Source organism: Dromiciops gliroides, chromosome 1 (genome assembly GCF_019393635.1).
Source record: "Dromiciops gliroides isolate mDroGli1 chromosome 1, mDroGli1.pri, whole genome shotgun sequence".
Classification (NCBI taxonomy): Eukaryota; Metazoa; Chordata; class Mammalia; order Microbiotheria; family Microbiotheriidae; genus Dromiciops; species Dromiciops gliroides.
Window position 1 is genome coordinate 550,841,789 of NC_057861.1, and position 24,343 is coordinate 550,866,131.

Genomic DNA, 24,343 nt, shown 5'->3' on the forward strand with positions numbered 1-24,343 from the left:
ATGCCTAGTCATTCCATCATCCTTGGTTCTTCCTTTTCCATTACTACTGTCATCACCAATGTTCAATTTCTAAGTCAAGTCAGTTTTCTACCTCAATAGCATTTCTCAAGGAAAGCATTATGGTATAATAGAGAGTGGATCACTCAGGAATGCTTAGGTTCAAATTATGCCTCTGACATGTATTGCTTGTGCAAACACAGGCAAGTCACTTAATTTCTCACTATTCTCAAGCAACTTTCTAAGACTGTAAGTTACAGATAAGTTACTGATTGACATTGTTGGAGAGAATTTCCACAAATGAAAATCCTAACATTGATGAAATCACAGGTCAGCTTTTTCAGATCCCCCCTTCCACCTAACCCCCCCCAAAAAAAACCCTTTCAAATCTACTCAACAATTATCTAATTGGTGCTTTTAGCCTCTCAAATTCAGGTGCTTATCACCTCTCATCTGTATTGTTGTGATATCCTCTTAATTGGTCTCTCTGCTTCCAGTGTCTTCCCTCTTCAATCCACCTTCTACACACCAGAAAAAAATAATCATCCCAGTATATAACGGGGACAGTGCCACTCTTGCTCAAACAGTGTAAAATACAAGCTACATTATCTGACTCAAATCAACCTTCCCACCCTTATTTTATACCAATCTCTTCCCTACAATCCATATTCCAGCTACATAGGGGTAAAAGCTTTTTCTTATACTTCACATCCTATCTCCAAATCCGTGTATTTGCACAAACTGTCTCCCACAATTTGAAATATACTTCTTCCTCATCTATGCCTCTCAAAATTCCTATCTTCCTTCAGGGCTCAAATAATATGTCCTCTTTGAAGTCCCCCCCATGTTATTAGTTATTAGTTATTAGTTATTATCCCCCTCCTGTTATTAGTATTCTCTCCCTCCTCAGAACATCTTTTATTTCTTTATCTGTGCCCATGTTTTATTTCTCTCAACAGGATGAAACCTCCAAGGCAGCCCTCTGCCTCTGTTTAGCATCTGTCTTTGTATCTTTGCACATGACAGATACTAAGTAAATGTTGTCCAATTGAATTGAACTAAGGGGCAGCTAAGTGGCGTAGTGGATAGAGCACCAGCCCTGGATTCAGGAGGACCTGAGTTCAAATCTGACCTCAGATACTTGACACTTAATAGCTGTGTGACCCTAGGCAAATCACTTAACCCCAATTGCCTCACAAAAAAAAAAAATGAATTGAACTAGAATGTTTTTGGTACCTCTAATTGTGAATAAGAATGGTTTGTTTTTTGAGGGGCCTATTTTGAACCTGTTGAAGACAACAACAAACTTCACTGGAGAAAAATAGCAAATATCACCAATAGATTCTTTGAGCTGGAAGGAATCTGAGATCTTCTAGTCCAAAGGTGTCAAATACCCCCTGCCCCTTTCAGAGTGTGGCCCAAACCTGGTTAAAATGTAATTGGGAAATATTTAACAAAATAAATAAAAATATAATATTGTCGCTGTTGTTGTTCATTCAGACATGACTCAACAACAACAACAACAAAAGTTTCCCCCAATAGTTCTCCCCTTCCTACTCCTGTAGAACCATCCCTTAGTTAAAAAAAAAAAGATTTTTCTTGTTAATAAAAAGTAATAAGAGGAAAAATAATTCAAGAAATTACTCCACACTTTGAAAAAAATCTGATCATTACATGCAATATCAGGTGGCTCCCCACCTTTGCAATGCAGGGGGAGAGAGGAGAGGGTGGAAGCATCTTCTCCTGTCTCTTTGGGGTTAAGCTTATTCTTTGAAATTTCAGGACATTCATGTTCTATTATTTTGTTGCTGTAGTTCTTGCCATTGTATTGTGGGAGTCATCATAAAATTGTTTTCCTCCTTAATTTCACTTTGCTTCATCACGTAGCTCCTTCCATGCTTCTCTCTGTCAAAACTATTAGTCGTTTTTATTTCATAAGTCATTTACACAATTCGTTTAGCCATTCGCCATCCAATGCCCATCTACTTTTCAACAAACTTTTATTAAGTGGGTAGTGTATGTTAGGTACTGTGATAAACTCTGGAGATACAAAGACAAAATTTAAATAGTCCCTTTCCTCAAGAAGTTTACCATCTAGTTGGTGAAGACAATGTATATAAAATATATAGGTACATATAAGAGATCTACAAATTAAATGCAAATCAATTTTGGATGGGAAGGCACTAGCAATTGGGTGGTGGGGTTGGGGTAGAATAAATAAAGTAGTAGGTGACATTTGAGTTGAGTCTTTAATATTTTATTTGAGTCTCATAGCAACTCTGGAATGCTTTATAATGTTAGCTTTTGTTCCTAGGCATATTATTATCTCCATTTTAAAACCACTAAAACCCAGAGGTTAACAGAAGTTAAATGACTTGTCCATGGTCACTGAAGCTTGTATGGGTCAGAGGTAAGATCTGAACCCATGTTTTCCTGACTTGAATGTATTGCAGCACTCTCTCTCTCTCTACTAGTCCACATAGTAACCAAGATAGGATGGTGTCCCTGATGCCATAGGCAGAAAAAGAAAAGGTTTAAGGAGGAGATGCCAACAAGGGTACCTCATTAGGGTCTCTTTGATCAGGAGATAATTCTGGTAGTAGGGTGTCAGGTAAAGCAGAGGTGACAAACTTGAGGCCTGTGAAACTCCTCAGTACATCCAGAAGCAGATTAAAAATTTCATTGGGAAATGTTTAACAAAATACATTTTAGGGGCAACTAGGTGGCGCAGTAGATAGAGCACTGGCCCTGGAGTCAGGAGTACCTGAGTTCAAATCCAGCCTCAGAAACTTAACACTTACTAGCTGTGTGACCCTGGGCAAGTCACTTAACCCCAATTGCCTCACTAAAAAAAACAAAATACATTTTAAAATAATACAGCGGCTTTTTAAGTTGTTTTTCAGTCGTGTCTGACTCTTCATGACCTATTTTGGGATTTTTTTGGCAGAGATACTGGAACAATTTATCATTTCCTTCTCCAGCTCATTTTACAGATGAGGAAACTGAGGAAAACAGAGTTAAGTGACTGGTACAAAGAACCAAGATGTGATGTACACAGGATTCATTGTGGCTGTATGACCACACCAAGGAAGTCTGGAAATATATAAATTTAATTGAATGCATTTATTTGCTGGAAACTCTCCTTCTGCCCAAGAATTTGACCTTAAGGAAGGCTCAAATGAGATAATAGATGGTAGGCACTTTGCAGTCCTTAAAGCACTATTTAAATACCTGTTATTGTTGCTGCTGTTGTTAATTAGCCTCCAGTCACCAGACCTCTGGTCCCATAATAACAATTTGGTGAGCTTCGGACTGAAATCCTGCTGAGCTCAAGCAATTTTTTCAGAGCAGTACTGGGGTGTGCTGGTCAATGTTTAACGATAAAATATGCAACACACTTTTAAGTTTAATCTTCAATATCAACACTTTCTTAAGTCTAAACAAGCAACACAAGAATAAATCAAGCTCCTGTTTATATCTGTTGCTGATTTCTGAGGTGCAAATGCTCACACTAAAGATTGAATAATCACTTTCTGCAGCGATAGCTACAGTTACATTTATACTTTAAGGTAGCTGTAAGGAGAATTGGATTTTGTCAGGGACTATTTGGGACAGAAAGGATGGAGAACTAGAAGCTATGATGGGGCATTTGTGTGTGCTTGGAGACAGAGACTTTGCAAGGGTCAACAAAGCTGAGCTGGGCTTGAAGCTGTATGTGGGCCCTGGGGGGTCTTTGTGACCCCATTTGGGGTTTTCTTGGCAGAGATACTAGAGTAGTTGGCCATTTCTTTTTCCAGCTCATTTTACAGAGGAGGAAACTGAGGTAGACAGGGATAAGTGACTTGCACAGCTAGGAAGTGTCTAGGGCCAGATTTGAACTCAGAGAGATGAGTCTTCCTGATTCTGGGCCCAGCATTCTATCCATTGCACCTCCTAGCTGCATCACTATCAGGACAGTGTTTTCCCCTCTGCTTTGCTCTCTCTTTGTTGTGCTTTCTTTTTTTCTCCCTCTATTTTTAAAATGATTACATATATTTATATTTTTTTAAATCTCAATCAACATACAATTATAAATGATTTACATCACTCCAAATTATCTTCTAATCAGACAGCATCTATTCAGACATTTTTATTCCGTTTCTATACTCACGTCCCATTCTGATGCTTTAGATGTGGGGCACACGAAGGCTGAGGCAATAGAGTGCATTACTCGGAAAGGCTGACCATATTTCAAAGGTTTTGAGCACAGGCCTGGTGACCGACTATGAGGTTGTGGTCTGATGGTTAGCTTAGTTAAGTTCAGAGAAACTCACCACCAAAAAGTTGGCCGCCGCTCGACTTTTAATTTTTTTTTTTTGTCAAAGTAACTAATTCAGACCATCCCTTGAGACATGGAAATGTCATGTTCTGTGTGAGCAGAAGGAATATTCAGGAATGAAAATATTAAAATATTTATACCAGTCCAGCTTTGGGCTGAACAATTCTACCTAGCAATACTGGAGCCTAGGTAGCAAATTTAGCCTGTCTTAAACTGAACCCATCCTTATTTCTCCCAGCCACAGAAGTAGTTCAGACTTTCATCACCTCTTTCTTGGTACATTACAATAGTCTCTTAATTGGTTCCTATTGTCTCATGTCTCTCCCCTCTCCAATCCATCCTCCACACATTTCCCTTCTGTCTTCCTTTCTTGGGAAATTGATATTCTTAAATTATCAGTTTGACAATCATCTCATTTAATCCTCACAACAATCCCGGGAGGTAGGCACTATTATTAGAATCCCCATTGTAAAGATGGGGAAACTGAGGCAGACAGAGGTTGAAATGAGTTGCTCAGGGTCCTAGCTAGATTGGCAGAATTTGAACTCAGGTCTTCCTACATCCAAATCCAGAGCTCTTTTCTCTTTGCCAGCTAGCCCCACTCATCTGTTTGACATTGAAAGTCCTTCGCAACTTAGCTCCAAACTAACTGTCCAGCCTTCTTATAAATTAGTGTATACATTACAGACTGGCTGAACTTGTCTTCTTGCTGTTCTTTGCATATAGTTTTCCTTCCATCATCTCCTTACATTTATGTAGGTGCTCCCCAGTGCTTAGAATGCAATCCCACTTTACTTCAGTCCCTTAGCATCTCTAGTATCCTTCAGAGCTTTGGTTCAAATGCTACCTTCAATCTAAGGCTTTTCTTGACACCCTCCAGTCTCCACTACTAGTGTCTCCTCATTAGAACTTACATAGTGCTTATTTTGCATACATTTATTATATGTCCTTGTTATTTCCCATTAAAAATAAAAGTAAGCTCCTTAAAGTCAGGGGCTGGTTTTTGTGTGTCTTTGCATGCCCAGTGCCTAATTCAATGCCTGGTACATTGTAGATGCTTAATAAATGATTGCTTAAGTTTGCTTTTAAAATGAGGCCCTAGGGAGCAGCTAAGTGGCACAGTGGATAAAGCACCAGCCCTGGATTCAGGAGGACCTGAGTTCAAATACAGCCTCAGGCACTTGACATTTACTAGCTGTGTGACCCTGTATAAGTCACTTAATTGTCATTGCCCCTCAAAAAAAAGAGGTCCTTCTAATATAGAAATATTTTACATAATTGCACATGTATAATCTCTATCTGATGGCTTACCACCTCAGGGAGAGGGATGGGGAGGGAGGGATAGAATTTGGAACTTAAAACTTTAAATAAAAATGTTTAAAAATTTAAAAAATAAAAATGAGGTCCTTCTCCTCACTTCCCTTATCTTTTAGTGGTCACACTATTTCCATAGCTTCCCAGATTTGTAACCTCTCTTGATTTCCTTCTGTCTTCCTTTCTTGGGAAATTGATATTCTTAAATTATCAGTTTGACAATTCTCTCCATCTTGAGTCTCCCACATTAGTCACCAAATACTTTCAAATTACTTCACAAGATCTCTTTCACAGTTCACTTCCTTTGTCTTCCCCCTTCCTTAATTATCTCAAATCAACAGCTTCCTTGTTTTTCTGACTCAACTCTCTCCCCTTCCAATACATCCTGTGCAGGGACCACCAGATTAGTCTTCCTCCAGAACCATTTCCCTGCTCAAATACCATCAATGACTCCCTACTGCCTGTTGAATAAAGTTTAAATTCCTGTATTTGACCTCGTTACTTTTCTGATCCTATTTTCCTCTACTAAATCAATCCTAAATGTCAGCCCACCTAAACTGTTTGTCATTGCCCATATCTGACATCCATTTACCTACCTCCATGCCTTTGCATATGTCATGCTTACTGCTTCAATTGTCCTCTCCCATTTCCACCTGCTGACAATCCATCCTACTTATCATTAGATCAAATGCCACCTTCTTCAACAAGCCTTTCCTAGTGCCCCAAGCTGGTAGGGATTCCTCCATTTTCTGAACTTCTATAGCTTCTTTTTGCACTGCTCCTTTTACATATACACTCCATCCTATTATAATTATCTATAAATTTGTCTTTCTCATTTAACAGAATATTAGCTACTGAAACTTTTTTTCACTGATATGTTTTTTTAAGTTAATGCAAATACTAGGCTGTAGTATGAAAGGAATAGTGCCCAAGATGAGGGAAGTGATTATTACCACTCTATTCTGCCTCAGTCAGGATGTACCTAGAATATTGGAATCCATTGTAAGTGTACCATTTCTTTCTTTCTAAAAAATAGTTATTGATATCTTTGTTTGGACATCACCTTCCTTCCCTCCCTTTCTTGTCTTCTCTCTCCTTTCATCTTCCTTCCTTCCTTCCTTCCTTTCTGGTTTTCTCATTCTTTCTATATAGCATGCCTCCCTATCTTGCCTAAGCTAGAAGTGTAATGGCCATTCTTGGGCTTGGGCTCAAACACATGGAAGCTTTGACCTGCTCCATCTCGTCCTTCCTTAGTCAGTTTGATTCCTCTCCCCACTCTAGGGTCTAGCTTACCACTCTGATTCAGTCCCCCATCATTTCTGACTTGGACTATTGCCACAGACTTCTAGTTGGATGCCCGGCTTCAATTCCCCTGCTTCCCTTATCCAGCCTCCACACAGCTACCAAAATAATCATCCTAAAGCACAAGTCTGACTTTGTCACTCCCCTGCTCAAGGACCCAAGTAGCTCCCTACTTTCTTTCTTTTCTTTTTTTCTTTTTTGTGAGGCAATTGGGGTTAAGTGATTTGCCTAGGGTCACATAGCTAGTAAGTGTCAAGGGTCTGAGGCCAGATTTGAATTCAGGTCCTCCTGAGTCCAGGGCCAGTGCTCTATCCACTGTGCCACCTAGCTGCCCCTAGCTCCCTACATTCTTAGGATAAAATGCAAATTCCTCTAGCATTTAAATCCCTTCATAATCAGGTTCCAGTATACCTTTTCAGTCTTATTTCACATTTATGTACCTTCCTTTCATGCATTCTATGTTCTGGCCAAACTGGTCTGCTTGCACAGAATATTCCATCTCCTACTTACAGTCTTTGTACAGGCTATTTCACATGCCTAGAATGTACTTCCTCCTTACTTGTACCAGGCAGAACCCACCCCTCCCTTCTTTCCTTCTTTTTTTTGGGGGGGGAGGGGCACAATGAGGGTTAAGTCACTTGCCCAGGGTCACACAGCTAGTAAGTGTCAAGTGTCTGAGGTTGGATTTGAACTCAGGTCCTACTAAATCCAGGGCCGGTGCTCTATCTACTGCGCCACCTAGCTGTCCCCAACCTTCTTCCCTTCTTCCCTCCCTCCCTTCTTCCCTCCCTCTCCTCCTTATTCTCTCTTTATAATGGGTCCCATTATCTTTCCTGTCTTTTTATACTGGGTCTTTATATTTATGTGCTACCTCCTGTTGGAAGTCCTTCCTTAGACTTCCCTAATTAGTATTCTTTCTCTCCTCCTCAGATAACCATATAAGCATTTATTTGTCTACATACTGTATCTTCCTAGTAGAATGTAGCTACTAGAGTGAAGGAAAAGTTTGTTTCTTTTGTCACTGTATCCTTATTGTCTAACACAATGCCTAGTATATAGTTCTTTGTTGTTGTTCAGTTATTTTTCAGTCACATCTGACTCTTTGTGACCCCATTCGGGGTTTTCTTGGCAAAGATACTGGAGTAGTTTCCCATTTCCTTCTCCAGCTCATTTTACAGATGAGGAAACTGAGACAAATGGGGTTAAGTAACTTCCCAGGGTCACATAGTTAGTAAGCATCTGAGGTCGGATTTGAACTCAGAAAGAGGAGTCTTCCTGACTTCAGACCTGGTATTCTGTCCATTGTGCCACCTACCTGCCACCAGTTTATAGCAGGGCCTTAATAAACGCTAAAGGGATTGACTTGGACTGAATTGAATTGGAAGCTAACAGATGATCTACAGGGATGAGATTTTCCCCAATCAGCTTCTCCCCCTTCCTACTTCATGTTCCTGTCCTCCAACCAAGAGCATGTTTTCAGTCTCTTGCCTCAGATTCAAAAATACCTCTTTAGAGTTCAACATACTGGTTGGAAGAGATGGTCCCTGACAGGGGTTCCTTCTACCCCTGAAATGCTGATAAATTAAATTCTGATAAAAATCCCTAGTTCCTTGAGAGTCTCCCTGATTTATACACTGGTCTGGCAGACTTAGGTACTGCCACCAAAGGGGAACACGGCAGGAATTCCTGTTGAGTGGAACAGAATGTTACTGCACACACAGACAAATTAAGACAAGGAGACATAATTTAAGAAGGTGGGGGTGGGTCAGACACTAAAAGCCTGAGAAATGCTAACAGTTTATGCTGGAATAATTCATTCTGAATGACTCCTTTGGTCCTGACCTGACCCCTAAACACTCACATGGGAATGGAAACCTTAGGGAAGAATATGTCAGGGCAGCTCCCTTCCCTGACATTAGCCAATGCTTTTCATCAAGTTCACAATCAGTGCCTTAAATAAATAGGCATTCTGCAGGGTATTGACCCTTGTCTGGACGATGTGTTTGCAAGGGACTCTCTGGATAAATCCTGTCTAATTGCCTTTAGATGAATCTCTGGGTGGCCAGGATCTGAGAGGATCAGCAAATAATCACTTGGGGTTCAATATTTAACAAGGGAACAGCCTGAGATAGATATCATAAAGTGGCTTAATAACTATGGCTAAGCTTAACAAATTCCACAAATATTGGTGAAGTACCTACAACGATGACAACAACAATAATAATGATCTCTATAGGTTGCACAAGGAAATGGCGGAGACTGTACAATGAATCACTGCAAGATTTAAAATTGCGGACTGAATACCTAGTAAGACATGGCCTGGATCTTAGAATTATATACCAGAATCTTTCTTCCATACACTGACAGATGACAAATCCCCATACTACAAATAGAGAATTCGAAGTAATATGGAGAAGCCAATCAATAATCTCTATTGGACCCAAACCATTAATGGGGAGAGAATTGTTGTTCATAGCCTCCTGGACATAGCATTGATTCATAAAAATTTAAGAACAACATTTTTTATAATGGATATTTCCATCCCTAATGCCCGTAAACTCCAAGATACATGCAAAGAAAAGCTTTTCAGGTATAGAGACCTAACCTAACCAGGTGGCCTAGTGGACAAAAGCTGTAGGCCTGAAGTCAGCACCAGGAAAAGGGTTTGCTGTGCTCTAAGTATTCTTTTTTAAAAATTCAGTGTCATTTGGACTCCTACACTGGTGGGTAAAATAACTGCTTTTAAAAACTGAATAAAAGTATTAAAATGCAAACTCATCCTCCCTAGCTTACTGAAAGAAACTTTGTCAGAGAAGCAGACAAGGTAGCAGAAGTGCCATATACCCCATCTTCTTATGTGCTTTTGATATTTAAAGGGGAAAGAAAAGAGAAAGGCTCACAAGTGCCTACTATGTGTCACATACTGTGCCAAGTGTTTTATAATGATTATCTCATTTGATTCTCATAACAACCCTGGGAGGGAGATGCTATTATTATCCCCATTTTATAGATAAGGAAACCGAATCATACGCAGCTTAAATGACTTGCCTAGAGTCACACAAGTAGCATGTGTTAGAGGCTGGATTTGACCTTAGGTCCTCCTGACTCCAGGCCTGGCTCTCTATCCACTGTGCCACCCAGCTGAAATAAGAAATGAAAGTCTGAAGAAGGAATTTTTTTTTTTTGGTAAATCTTCACTTAACACAAACTACAGAAATTACACCTAATGACAAAATTTGATAAAACCAACTTGAATATACCAAATGATTTTGAAAAGGAGATGGGATATATTTAGATGAATTGCTGAAAGTTTTTTTTTCAATTTTATACTATCAATCAAAAAGCATTCACTAAATGCCTACTACTGGAAAAGCAATTATACCATAACAGAGTAATTAAAAACAAAACAAAACAAAACTGGCATTTGCTCTATGATGAACAAAGAATTCTCCCACAAGGTTCAACAGAAAGTACAAAAACTCTTCTGGACCTCTACATAACAGTATATGTGGGGCCATTTCCCTGTTATGAAACTTAGCCAGAAAAGTAGAGTGCCAAAGAGCACTCTTAAGGGCAGTGGTCAAGCAGAAGTGATTCAAGAGACTGAAGATGTATGGGAAAACTTTTAAAAATTACATCAATATCCAGCTGGTATATATACAGTAGATTATTCAAGTCCATGTTGCCCAATTAAAGGCAACAAAAAAATGAAATGTGGGAAAAGGAATCCATAAAGCAAGAGTATAGCAGAAGCATTAATTTTCCTTATTTAGCAAAAGAAAGAAAAAGTCAAAAATTTAAGGTGATACAAGGAGTCAAATCAATACAAAGATCAAAATATACAAGTCAACACCAATCCAATACTAAATACTAAAGTATAGATAGAGACTTGAGAAATAAAGAAATCAGAGGCAAGAGATAAATGCTGGAAAAGGAGATGGAAACTTTCCAGTCATTGATATGGTTTCAAGAAGCCCAACTAAACAGAAATACAAATTGGATCAAACAAGAAACAGAAAACTTGGGCATTGTCAACACAATCAACCACATGTGGGGACCAATTTTTAATTGGGGAGTGTTAGCTAAGCAGCTCGCCGCAATATTGGGGCAAGAAAGGAGATAGCGTCTTCAACTTCAAATGGAGTGGGGGGGTTGGCTGAATCAATAGCCCCCACCATTACAAGAGTATAACCATGGATGGGGTAATTTGCTTTTGCTCTCCATTGTCTTGGAGTAAGGAACAGGAAGTGATGAAAGCAAAACACAATGGGCAGTATTCATTTATTCATCAAGTATTGAGTTAGGAGCTTTGGGAGATATAAAGATAAATAAGACCATGGTCTCCTCCAGCTTCTTGCATCATGAGATTGGAGAACTAAGACCTATAAACAAATAAGGACAAAACAAAATGCAATAGGATAAGTTCTTAAGAAAGGGTAAGATAAAATACTAGGAGAGTTCTGAGGTGAGAAACATAATTTACTTAGCAGGAGGAAGAGATAAGGTGACATTTGAGTTGGGTCTTGAAGGAGAGATAGCATTTCAGATTGGTAAGAAAGAAAAAGAATTTCTATATACTATGGATATTTAATAATAACAACAACAATAATAGTTAGCATTTATATACCAATTATTATGGGCCAGGCACTGTGCTAAGTGCTTGAACACAAACATTATCTCATTTGAACTTTCCAGGAGAATCTATCAAACTGTAATAAATTTAGAGCTGGAAGGGAGCTTAGAAGTTATTTGTCCAACTTATCCATTTTATAGATGAAGAAATCAAGGCCCAGAGAAGTTAGGTGATTTCCCCAGGGTCACAAAGGATAACAAATGGCTTTATGCTTTCCACATCACTTCTGTGAGAGAATAACCTCTACAGTGTCTTTCTTTTCCAATTCAATTTTTCATTCTTTCATTAACATTTTCCACCTCTTCCTCTTTCTGTCTCCATTCATTTCATTTCTTCTTTCTCTCTGCCCCTTCCCTATTGTACAAAACAAAACAAAAAACTCAATCTAAAAGGCAGGTGCTAAGCAGATGGCAGGTGTTGAAGGATATATTACAGTCAGGATTACTGGTCTGTGTCATAGTAAGAATAGCTTCAAATAAGACACTATTTTTCTGGTCCTGTTCCAGTTCTGTTCTCGCACATCCTTAGATCTGTCAGTCTAGAGTCTCAGAGGTCCTCTTATCTAAGGAAAATCAGGCTTATGCTACTGAGTTCACACAAGACTGATCAGTATCAGAAAACCAAAGTCATACCATGATCCTTGGAATTTAGCAAATAGTTTATTAGCGGTGTGACCAGGGCACATTACATAAATCATCCAAGCCTTAGTTTCCTTATCTGTAAAATGGGGAGAATACCTTCAGAAGGTTGTCATGAGGCTGCTCATACATAAAGATAGCTCTTCATTGGAAAACCTGATCCAATCCAAGCCAACAAGTATTTATTAAGCACTCACTATGTGCAATACATCATGCTACATATAAGCTGGGGATACAAAGTCAAAATGTAAAACAATCTCTGCCCTTAAGGACATTATAATCTACTTGAGGGATGCAAGATTTACATTACCATATACTAAATAATTTTTAAATTATAAAAGTATTTTATTATTTATCTAGTTACATGTAAAGATAGTTATCAGCATTTATTTTCATAAGATTTTTAGTTCCAAATTTTTCTCCCTCCTTCCCTTCCCTCCCCCCTCCCCAAGACAGAAAGCAGTCTGATATAGGTTATATATGTACAATCACAGTAAACATATTTCTGCATTAGTCATATTGTGAAAGAAGAATCAGAACACAAGGGGAAAAAAACTCAAAAAAGAAAAAAAATAACCAAAAAATAGAAATAGTATGGTTCAATTTGCATTCCGAATCCACAGTTCTTTTTTCTGGATGTGGAGAACATTTTCCATAATAAGTTCTTTGGAATTGTCTTAGATCGTTGTATTGCTGAGAAGAGCCAAGTCTATCACAGTTGATCATCATACAATGTTGCTGTTACTGTGTATAATGTTCTCCTGGTTCTGCTCACTTCACTCAGCATCAGTCCACTTAAGTCTTTCCAGGTTTTTCTGAAATCTACCTGCTCATCATTTCTTTCTTTCTTTCTTTCTTTTTCGTTTTTTGTCTTTTTTTGTGGGGCAATAAGGGTTAAATGACTTGCCCAAGGTCACACAGCTAGTAAGTGTCAAGTGTCTGAAGTCAGATTTGAACTCAGGTACTCCTGAATTCAGGGCCGGTGCTTTATCCACTGTGCCACCTAGCTGCCCCCTGCTCATCATTTCTTATAGCACAGTAGTATTCCATTACATTCATTTACCACAGCTTGTTCAGCCATTCCCCAATTGATGGGCATTCCTTTGACTTCCAATTCTTTGCCACCACAAAGAGAGGTGTTATAAATATTTTTGTACATGTCAGTCATTTTCTCTTTTCTATGATCTCTTTGGGATACAGACCTAGTAGTGGTATTACGGGTCAAAGGGTACACACAGTCCCACAGCCCTTTTAAATAATTTGAGTGGAGAGAGAGGACTGATGACTGGTTCAAAGGTGTCCATTAACTTGTTTGTTTGTTTTTTTGGTTTGGGGTTTTTTTTTGATGGGGCAATGAGGGTTAAGTGACTCCCCCAAGATCACATAGCTAGTAAGTGTTAAGTGTCTAAAGCCGGATTTGAACTCAGGTCCTCCTGAATCCAGGGCCAGTGCTTTATCCACTGTGCCACCTAGCTGCCCCTGTTTGTATTAAAAAAAAAAAAAACTCTTTTGATGACTACTACATTATAATTTAATTGGTTTCCTTTGTAATCCTATGTATTTTATTTTATTCATTTAAACAATATTCTTAGAAAGGATCTATAGGATTCACCAGACTGCCAAAGGGGTCTATCACACACACACACACACACACACACACACACACGAAGAACCCTTAAACTTGAGGAATCAGGAAGGTCCTCCTGTAGGAGATGGCATGTGTTTTAAACTTTGAAAGAAATCAGGTATCTTAAGAGACAGAGGGAATAAGGGACAGCCTTCCAGACACTGAGGGCAACCTGTGTAATGGCAAGCAGGTGGGAGATGGGATGCCAAGTTTGGGTAATAGTAAATTTGGATGAAATGTTGAATATAGGAAGGGGAACACTTTGGTTTTGTTTTGTTTTGTTTTGGTAGGGAAATCCCTACTCCCAGAAATACTTTATTGAGACTTTATTGCTTATACAGTTAAAGAGACACTGGTTGAAAAAACCCACATGCTCTAGTCTAAGTTACTCCTATAAAGGAGTCTTCCTCTTACTAGGAAGTAAAGTATGTATATATAGATAGAGATAGATACCCATAGATATAGATAGATAGATACCCATAGATATATAGATAGAGATGATAGATACAGATATTGATATAAATATATAGAGATGGAGATAGAGATAGATACAGATACAGAGACAGAGATAGAGATAGAGATAGAGATAGAGATAGAGATAGAGATAGAGATAGAGATAGAGATAGAGATAGAGATAGAGATAGAGATAGAGATAGATATCTCTCTCTCAGGAAAGGTGGCCAGATTGAGGATTGAAGAACAGAATTCTTCCTGGCAGGAGCAGAGTCCAGGAGTGTAGAACAGAGCCAATGAGAGTCCTGGACTGCAACAAAAGGGTAGGGGCCGTAAGAGAGGGCAAGTAGCATTCTTTATGAATCTGTGGAGGCTCATCCTGGTTTGATTAAGGAGACTCAGTCCTGACCCTGGAAAAGCAGCAACATAGAGAGGTTTCTTCCAAGAAGTGCTGGGGCTCATAGAGGGGGTGAAAGAGGGGGTGGGAACACACACACAACTGGTAAAGCCACCAGACAACATGGACCCTGTCACTGGCAGAACCTTCCAGAGAGGCTGGTATGGGACACAGGAAGTCAAAGTTGCCTACAACATTTGGAAGCAGGGTGGCTAAGAGCACATCATTGACAATCAGAGAGGAGGAGACGACACAGAGGTGGGTGATATTGTTCCCGGGCTTCATGATGGCAGACGTGAGCAGTTCATTGAGGGCCTGGCTCAGTACCACCAGTCAAGGCTGAGAAACCTTCTAGGAGCCCAGGGCCTGGCCCTGCTCCCATGTAGAACCCCAAGCTTATGAGTACCCTAAAGGAATACAGAAACAGGTTCTGCAAGGCCAAGGGCAGGCTCTTCCTCTTCATGAGCAGCTCCATGTAGACTGAGGAGAGGCCCGAGATGAGGCAGTAGAGGAAGAGCATTAGTAGACCTGGGGGGGGGGGGTATCACATGGAGGGACATGGCTGTGGTGGCAGGGGGTGGGAGGAGGCCCTGTGGGTCCTAGAGGCCTGCAGCAGCATAGAAGGCTCCAGCACCAGTCAGTAGCAACCATGCTAGCCCTGCCTTGGCAGAGAGATGGCAGTTCAGGTACAGGTAGTAAAGGACCAATAGTGGAACATGGGCACTATACATGGCTGTAGATAGGAGGAGCATAAGCACCCATTGGGCCTGGCTTGGGTGCCCTATGCCCAGTATGTCCCAGAAAGGGAATACTTTGGGAAAAAAAGAAGTAGAAAAGTAGGCTGGAGTTCCTCTTCCCCCAAATTACCTTATATTCATTTGGTATATAAATATGATTGCTATATCTTACCTTATGTCTTAGAGTGCTGGCCTTAGAGTTAAGAAGACCTGAGTTCAAATCCTGCCTGAGACACATACTAGATCATGGACAAATCACTTCATCTCTTTCAGCCTCAGTTTCCTCATCTGTAAAATGAGGCTAATGATAGCACCAACTTCCCAGAGTTGTTGTAAAAATCAACTGAGATAATATTTGTAAAGAACTCAGCACAGTTCCTGGAATATAATAGGTATTATACAAATGCTAGTTGTTGTTACTATTACTAATTTGCCTACTTGGCTTCTGCTCTGGGGCAGCACTGATTCTTAGAGATCCCTTATGAGTTGATCCCCAAGGGAAGACAAAAGCCTCTATAAAGGTTCATAGGTTAGAGATGACAGAATGCAAAGGGAACACAGTCCTTGCCTTCAAGCCTTGATGATTCTTAAGATAGGGGACAGGCATTGGGGAATAACAATTGCTGCTACCTACAAGATGCTTTTAAGTTTGCAAAGCACTTTATATATGAAATGGGGTTTGGCTTATACCTGGACAACCTAAGATGACTTCGCCCATGTGGAAGATGCTGGGGAAACATGCTTCCAAAAACTGTTATGGCTCTCCCTGAATTTAGGAGCAATCTTTTTCCCCCCATTATTTATTATGTACTGGATGCAACTTTATTTTATTTATTTGTTTTGTTTTGTTTTTGTGGGGCAATGAAGGTTAAGTGACTTGCCCAGGGTCACACAGCTAGTAAGTGTTAAGTGTCTGAGGCCGGATTTGAACTCAGGTCCTCCTGAATCCAGGGCCAGCACTTTATACACTGTGCCCCCTGAATGCAACTTTAAAATGTGCTCTCTCAGCAACACTGGGATTTTCCCCTCCATTCTCACTTCAGGGTGAAGGTTATTCTTTTGTTCACAGACAGAGACACCATGTGATATAGGCCCTAGCATCTCCTTCTCCCCTCCAGCCCTTAGGCCATATGATCCCAAGAAATGGGTGTGAGATTTTAGCCTTTTCCTTTGTTCCTTTGCTTCTAGGTTCAGGGAAAGGAGTCGTTAATCTGGCCTAGGACTGTGAGCCAGGATCTAAGAATCCAGGCCAGCTGTTTCAGTCAGTCCGGTAGCCAAAGTCCAGATGAAGGAACAAAGGTTCAGAGATACCATCCTAGCTTGACTTTTGACTTAAACTTGGTGGGATTAATGTTTCATAGGAACCGTTCAGTTCTGGGAGTCACATTTTTAAAAGTCATAGATAAGTCAGATAATGGTGACTAAAAAAAAGAGTCTCAAGATCATTCCATTTGAGTATTAGATGAAAGAACCAGGAATATTTAGCCAGGAGAAGACTTGTGGATAGGTGATGTGTATTTGAGGGGATGGCACATGGAAAAGGGATCATTACACTCTTTCTGTTTGGTCCCAGAAGCAGAACTAGATGCAAGGGGTGGAATTGGAGTGAGGCAGGTCTAGATTTGAAGTAATGACATAATTCCCAAAGATAGCAATACAAAAGCAGAATGCGTTGTCTTGGAAGGTTATAGTGGACAGTATTCCTCCTCTCTGGATGTATTCAAGCAGGGACTGGCTTGTTAGTTGGGTATTTTGTAGAGGGATCCTTGTTCAAATTCAGGTCACCTTACATGATTTCTAAATATGAGGAAGTTTGGCCAGAAAACCAATGAAGTCAAGTTATTTAAAAGGCATTTATAACTACTGAGCAAATTAAAACTAAAAAGAGGAAAACAATTAGATATGAAGCATCTCTTTCATACTTTTTCTAGTAGAATTTATTGTCAGTCGTCAACAAACATCGATTAAGTGATTCCTATGGGTCACGCACTGTGTCAAGTTCTGGGAACACAAATATAGTCAGTTCTGCCATAAAATGTTTGTTTTGAAAACAAGACGATTCCAACTTTATTGATACTATTAGGGAACATTCTGAATTTTGAGTTGTAGAGAAGCAGTGAAAATGCAAATGATGTGGGATGGAATTAAGGAGATCAAATTGATAGTGAGGCATCTCAAAACATCACAAAGACCACAATAACTTACAACCTGCAACCTTTCCTTGCCCATGTCCACAAGAAAACTTCAGGTCTTTGTCAAGGTAAAATACTTTATTTACAATAACTTCCAGTGCAGTAGGAGGTGGAGGTGGAGGAGGAATAGGCTACACCACCCCCATCCACTTGGCTGCAGCCTGCCCACATGACACAAGACTTTACCAAGACTGGCCTCCTGGGAACCCTAGGGCAGGCCCAGGCAGTATCTTGGCCTGAGGTGTTGAATGCTGCTGCCACTTTTTATCACAGATTCACTGTATTTCATGACCTTTAACATGGCTATGGGACCATACATACCCTTTGACCCAGTAATACCACTACTAGGTCCGTATCCCAAAGAGATTGTAAAAAAGGGAAAAGGACTCACATGTACATAAATATTTATAGCAGCTCTCTTTGTGGTGGCAAAGAATTGGAAATCAAGGGAATGCCCATCAATTGGGGAATGGCTGAACAAGTTATGGTATATGAATGTAATGGAATACTACTGTGCTGTAAGAAATGATGAGCAGGTAGATTTCAGAAAAACCTGGAAAGACTTAAGTGGACTGATATGGACTTAAGTGGGCTGAGTGAAGTGAGTAGAACCAGGAAAACACTGTATAGAGTAATAGCAACATTGTATGATGATCAACTGTGATAGACTTCACTCTTCTCAGCAATACGATGATCCAGACAGTTTCAAGGGACTCATAATGGAAAATGCTTTCCACATCAAGGAAAAAAAAAAAGTGTGGAATCTGAATGCAGATTGAACCATACTATTTCTACTCTTTTTTGTTTTTGTTTTTTCTTTTTTGAGCTTTTTCCCTTTTGTTCTGATTTTTCTTTCACGGTGTTACTAATGCCGAAATATGTTTAATGTGATTGTACATATATAACTTATATCAGATTGCTTTTTGTCTTGGAGAGGAGGGGCGGAAGGGAGGGAGGGAGGGTGAAAAATTGGGAACTCAAAATCTTGTAAAAAACAAATGTCGAAAACTATTTTGAATAAAATATTTTTGTGATTAAAAAATTTTTTAAATAATAAAAGTATTTTAAAGCTTAAAAAATTGGGTTCCTATCATATACATATATCATATACATATCTATATCATTATTTATATGTATATATGTACATGTCTATGTGTATAAACATACATATATACACATATATATTTATATACATTCTCACAGATGAAGTTTTTGAGAGTTGTGCCTCAACACCCTTTCTCCCATAAGCTCTAGTTTTTATTGCCTGATTTTTCATAAGGCTCTGCTTTGGGGGAAGACTTAAGTTGTTATGGCAGACTTAAATGTACAAGCGAAAACACAGACTCCCTTCCCTCAAACAGTTTACATCTATGTGGAGGGAAGGCCACACGTTTAAAAAAAAAAAGTTGAAAATACTGGGGGGAAGGGAACAAAGGAACTTGGAGCATGGTAGAGAAAAATCCTCAGTCCTGGCTGAAGAGGAATAGACCTAACTGGCCTGGGCGAGTGCCCTTAAATGACGTTTCTATTCAATCAGAGGCAGAGACTCCAGGATAAGGGGTGGAGTCCTAGAGGGAATTTACGAGGTGTGAATTCCAAAATGTAAATGAAACTTGGGACAAAAAATTAGGGCATTGTTGAGCACATACAGGCTATAACCTAGAGAAGTAAGTAGAATATTTGGGATAAAATCGTGGAGTGGCTAAACCAGACCAAATACAGAGAGAGAAAAAAAAAACCCCAAACTACACTCCAGACAATCTTATCAATTTACCCAGGGGAGAATGTGCTTTGATTAATTGATTCACACTTTTACTTGAAATAAAGAAACTGAGTATCTTTCAGATAAGCAACTTATTTAGCAGTACATACAGTTGCAAAACAAACTGAGTCCAAAGTTCTTAGTAGCCAAGAGCCCAGAACTTTGGCCCTTATCCAGTTAATGCGTAGTTTGGAGGAAATGAAAAAATAGGATGAAAGGGTTATGACACCTGGTTTTTTCTTAGAGGAGGGGATCAAGAGACAATGAGGTGAGGGTGAGAGTTGGCTAAAGGACATTGGGAGACAATCAAGAGATGCTAAAGAAAAAAGGAAAAAGGAGTTTTTTCTGACATTCTTTAAGTTGGGTGACTCTTGGGAGGAGGGGAGCAATCATGTGACTTCTTCAAAGTCAAGTGACTTTGATACTTCACAAAATATAGATGGAGCCACTAATGGATTCCTTAATGCCATTTCAATATTACAACACTACCCCAAGTCATAAGAAACTAACCAATAAACCAAAAATCCAACTTGTGAATTTTAAATTGGAGACTATCCTGGTTTGACAACCAAGACCAGTATTAGTGATATGGCATAAGTGATACAAACTTGGCCTTGGAATCTGAAAGACCTGCATTCGAGGCCTCTGAAGTATATTGGTGAAAATTTCCCAGTGCATAGAGCAGCTCTCTAAGTCTAGAAGTAATAGGAGAGTCATTTATTTGCATCAGCAGAAAGAGTTTTCCACATCATATGTTCCTCTAAACTTACAATATTACAGGTATGGGTGAAATACAGACATATATGTATAACATGTATATATGAGATATATGTAAAGTCCTCTATAAACCTGAAAGTGCTACATATATCCACTATTATTATTAATTATTATTATACATTTAATTCTAAGATCAAATATTCAAAAGGATCTATTATTGCCTTAGTTTGGATTTTCTAACAACACACATTTACAAACCTGTGTGACTCCCATATGTTCACAACAGGGGTCTATTCAGTGTGCTCCTTGACATTGTACTCTAGCTGTCTACCCACTATCTATAAACATAACACTTTCAACAAGTACAAAAAGTAAACACAATATGTAATTGAACCTGAAATAAGGCCGGAAAGTCAAAGTTTACATTTTGATCTAAAAATAACACTATAATATAAAATTCTAACAAAATAATAACACTAATAATATTTACATCTCCTGAAGGAGATATATATCTTATGTATATATAAATATATAGTCTATATATTTATAACATTTCATTGCCATCACTAGTTTTTATATAATCATAACCCATGTATAGATAATTTTTCTCATTCTAATGGCCTCACTTTCCATCAATTTATAGTATTCTTTACATAAATTTTTGCATTCTTCATACATCTCATTTTGTGGCATGCTATTTTTCTATTGCACTAATGGTCCACAATTTATTCATCCATTTCATATTCATTGGATATATATGGGTTTGTTTTTTCTCAGTTTTCATTATTATAAACAAAGGAGCTATTGGATATTTTTGTACTGATAAGTCCTTTTCTCCTAACACCCCTAGGATATAGTTCTAGAAATGGATTGCTGGTGTAGGGTCATGATCAATTTGTAACTCTTGTTGTACATTGCCAGATGGTGTTCCAAAAAGCTTGAGGCAATTTATAGTTCCATCAACAACATAAAAGTGTCTGTTTCCCTGCCAACATTCATTTTTATCATTGGAAGCTATTTGGGCTAATTTTATAGCTGTAAGCGAAGTGTTTTAATTTGCATTTCTCTTATTAGGAGAAAAAAATTTTAAAAACCTTTCAAGTGATTAGTAATAATTTAAATGCCCTCATACATAAATGTGTCCTTTCACACACTAGGGCTAAGCAAGCTAATCCTATTCCAGGTAATAGTCTTTCAAATACCTGAAGATACCTGGCTCCATCACTCATTTGCTAGGTGGCCTTGGGCTGGTCACATCAGCTTTCTCAGCTTCAGTTTCCACATTTGGAAAAATAATTCCGCGTGATATAGTGGAAAGCATTTGGGTTTTTTTGTTTCTTTATAAAAGTATTTTATTATTTTACAGTTACATGTAGAGATAGTTTTCAACATTTGTTTATATAAGATTTCTAGTTTCGAATTTTTCTCCCTCCCTTCCCTCCCTCCCCTCCCTCCCCCCCTCCCCAAGACAGTAAGTGATCTGATATAGGTTATATATGTACAATCACATTAAATATATTTCTGCATTAGTCATGCTGTGAAAGAAGAATCAGAGCAAAAAGGAAAAACCTCAACAAAGAAAAACAACAGCACCAAAAACAAGAGAAACAGTAGGGTTCAATGTACTTCCATATTCCACAGTTCTTTTTTTTCTGGATTTGGAGAGCATTTTCCATCATGAGTCCTTTGGAACTATCTTGTACCATTGTATTGCTGAGAAGAATCAAGTCTATCACAGTTGATGAACACAAAATGTTGATGATACTGTGTATAATGTTCTCTTGGTTCTGCTCATCTCATTCAGCATCAGTTCATGCAAGTCCTTCCAGGTTTCTCTGAAATCTGCCTGCTCATCATTTCTTATAGCACAGTAGTATTCCATTACATTCATATACCACAGTTTATTCAGCCATTCCCCAATTGATAGGCAACCCCTAAATTTCCAATTCCTTGCCACCATAAAAAAGAGCAGCTATAAATATTTTTGTACATGTGGGTCCTTTTCCCTTTTTTATGATCTCTTTGGGAAAGGACCTAATAGTGGTATTGCTGGGTCAAAGGGTATGCATAGCTTTATAGCCCTTTGGGCATAATTCCAAATTGCTCTCCAGAATGGTTGGATCAGTTCACAGCTCCACCAACAATGCATTAGTGTTCCAATTTTCCCACAGCTTCTCCAACATTTATTATTTTGCTTTTTTATCATTTTAGCCAATCTGATAGGTGTCAGGTGGTACCTCAGAGTTGTTTTAATTTGCATCTCTCTAATTATTAGAGATTTAGAGCATTTTTTCATATGGGAATAGATAGCTTTGGTTTCTTCATCAGAAAACTGCCTGTTCATATCCTTTGACCATTTCTCAATTGGGGAATGACTTGGATTCTTATAAATTTGATTTAATTCCCAATATATTTTAGAAATGAGGCCTTTATCAGAAGTACTAGCTATAAAATTGTTTCCCAGCTTTCTGACTCCCTTCTAATTTTGGATGAATTGTTTCTGTTTGTACAAAATCTTTTTAATTTAATGTAATCAAAATCATTCATTTTGCATTTCATACTATTCTCTCTCTCCTGTTTGGTCATAAACCATTCTCCTTTCCAAAGATATGAGAGGTAAACTATTCTTTCCTCTCCTAATTTACCTATGGTATCACCTTTTATGTCTAAATCATGTAACCATTTTGACCTTATTTTAGTATAAGGTGTAAGATGTTGGGCTATACCTAGTTTCTTCCATACTATCTTCCAGTTTTCCCAGCAGTTTTTGTCAAATACTGAGTTCCTATCCCAGAAACTGGAGGTTTTGGGTTTATCAAAGAGTACATTACTAAAGTCATTTACTACTGTGTCTCCTGTTCCTAACCTATTCTATTGATCCTCCACTCTATTTCTTAGCCAGTACCAAATAGTTTTGATGACTGCTGCTTTATAGTAAAGCTTCAGATTTGGTACAGTTAGCCTACCTTCCTGTGCATTTTTTTTTCATTAGTTCCCTTGATATTCTTGACCTTTTGTTTTTAGATGAATTTTGTTATAATTTTTTTCTAGCTCTATAAAATCATTTTAGGTAGTCTGATTGGTATAGCACTGAATAAGTAAATTAATTTAGGTAGAATTGTCATTTTTATTATATTAGCTCAGCCTATCCATGACCAATTGATATTTTTCCAATTATTTAGATCTGATTTGATTTCTGTGAAAACTGTTTTGTAATTGTGTTCATAGAGTTCCTGGATTTGTCTTGGCAAGTAGACTCCCGAGTGTTTTATAGTGTCAACCATTACTTTAAATGGAATTTCTCTTTCTGTCTCTTGCTGCTGGACTTTGTTGGTCATGTATAGAAATGCTGATGATTTATGTGGGTTTAGTTTATATCCTGCAACTTTGCTAAAGTTGTTAATTGTTTCAAGTAATTTTTGAGTTGATTCTCTAGGATTCACTAAGTATACCATCATATCATCTGCAAAGAGTGATAGTTTTGTTTCTTCCTTGCCTATTCTAATTCCTTTAATTCCTTTTCCTTCTCTGATTGCTAAAGGTAACATTTCTAGTACAATATTAAATAATAGAGGTGATAAAGGACATCCCTGTTTCACCCCTGACCTTACTGGGAAGGGCTCTAACTTACCTCCATTACATATAATGCTTGCTGATGGTTTTAGGTATATACTGCTTATTATTTTAAGGAAAGCTCCACCTATTCCTATGCTCTCTAGTGTTTTTATTAGGAATGGGTACTGTATTTTGTAAAAAGCTTTCTCTGCATCTATTGAGATAATCATATGGTTTTGGTTAATTTTCTTATTGATGTGGTTGATTATGTTGATAGTTTTCCTAATGTTGAACCAGCCTTGCATTCCTGGTATAAATCCCACCTGGTCATAGAGTATTATCCTGGTGATCACTTGCTGTAATCTCCTTGCTAATATCTTATTTAATATTTTTACATCGAAATTCATTAGGGAAATTGGTCTATAATTTTCTTTCTCTGTTTTTGCTCTGACTGGTTTAGGTATCAACACCATATTTGTGTCATAAAAGGAATTTGGTAGCACTCCTTCCTCACCTATTTTTCCAAATAAGTTGTACAATATTGGAATTAATTGTTCTTTAAATGTTTGGTAGAACTCCAACCCATCTTGCCCTGGAGATTTTTTCTTAGGGAGTTCATTTATGGCTTGTTCAATTTCTTTTTCTAATATGGGCTTATTTAAGGATTTTATTTCCTCTTCAGTTAGCCTGGGAACTTTGTA

The 24,343-nt window shown here is 38.4% G+C and overlaps 1 pseudogene; it reads right to left on the minus strand.

Annotated features, from left to right (window-relative positions):
• The window catches only part of LOC122751586, a 76,968-nt pseudogene extending 61,558 nt beyond the window's left edge, over positions 1–15,410 (minus strand).
• Positions 15,411–24,343: the final 8,933 nt, after the last annotated feature.